The 1403-nt window shown below is 44.1% G+C and overlaps 1 non-coding gene across 1 annotated transcript; it reads left to right on the top strand.

Moving 5' to 3' along the window:
• The first annotated feature begins 347 nt into the window (after window positions 1-347).
• Window positions 348-433, top strand: LOC121006174. The gene has a single exon (XR_005780041.1). It is a non-coding gene; the product is annotated as a small nucleolar RNA SNORD71 (small nucleolar RNA).
• Window positions 434-1403: the final 970 nt, after the last annotated feature.

Genomic DNA, 1403 nt, shown 5'->3' with positions numbered 1-1403 from the left:
GTAATGCCGGCAAGGGACCAATCAGAGTGGCCCCTTGCCGACAATCGATCCGATTGGTTAGTCTGTGCAGACTAACCAATCGGATTGCGGCGTTGAAAAAATGCCGGTTTCAGGTAATGTGTCTTCGTGCCCCCCCCTCCCCGATCTGTGCCCCCCATGTGTCCCCCATCTGTGCCCCTTTAAGCCCCCCCTTGTGTCCGTCTGCCGCTGAAGCGCTTATCTCCTGCCTCCTGCGGTCCGCTCCCTCCCCGCCCCATACATTCCTCCTGCCCCCTCAATGCTGGCCGTGACACCCCCCCCTTTCCAGCGCTGCCCCCATGCACCCATGCCGTGCGGTCCCCCTGCTGTGTGTGATGGCGGCGGCTCCATTCCTGAGCCGCCGCCATCAGCAGAGAGTGTCAGCTCTATGCTGACACTCTGCTGTAACCCCATAGATGCAGTGGCATCCATGGGGTTAATAGAGGGAGGGGGCTCCCTCTCTCCACCATCGGGGCTGCTGCGCTGCGATTGCAGCGCCCGATGGTTGCCATGGCAACCGGATGCTTTGCAAAAGCGTCCGCTGTTGCCACCTACAGGGCATCTGATTGAATTATACTTTGCAATGCTAGAGCATTGCAAAGTATAGTACAGCCATCAGCCCCACTGGATCTTCAAGATACAAGAGGGACTTGATAAAAAAAAAAGTGAAAATAATAAAAAAATAAATAAATAGATAAATAAATAAAAATGTAAAATTAAAAAAAGAAATTGCTTTTTCCTATAAAAAAAAATAAAAAAAAAAAACATATTAGGTATCACCGTGTCCGTAACGACCGTCTCTATAAATATATCACATGATAGACCCCGTCCGATAAACACCATAAAAACAAAAAACAAAAAACTGTGTAAAAAAAGCCATTTTTGTCACCTTACATCACAAAAAGTGCAACGGCAAGCGATCAAAAAGGCTTATGACCCCCAAAATAGTACCAATCAAAGCGTTACCCCATCCCGCAAAAAATGATACCCTATTTAAGACAATCGCCTAAAAAATAAAAAATCTATCTCTCTCAGACTATGGAGACACTAAAACATCCTTTTTTTGGTTTCAGAAATGCTATTATTGTATAAAACTTAAATAAATAAGAAAAAGTATACATATTAGCTATTGCCACGTCCATAACAATCTGCTCTATAAAACTGTCACATGACCTAACCCCTCAGATAAACGCTGTAAAAATAAATAAATAAAAACTGTTCCAAAACCAATTTTTTGGTCACCTTGCCCCATAAAGTGTAATAATGAATGATCAAAAAACCCTATGTACCCAAAAATGGTACCAATAAAAACCTCAACTCTTTCTGCAAAAAACGAGCCCCTGCACAAGACGATCGGCAGAAAAATGAAAAACATATGGCGTTCA

The sequence above is a fragment of the Bufo bufo genome, chromosome 6 (assembly GCF_905171765.1).
Source record: "Bufo bufo chromosome 6, aBufBuf1.1, whole genome shotgun sequence".
Lineage (NCBI taxonomy): Eukaryota > Metazoa > Chordata > Amphibia > Anura > Bufonidae > Bufo > Bufo bufo.
Note: the sequence above shows the minus strand (reverse complement) of the source record. Positions and strands in the feature narration are given on the sequence as shown.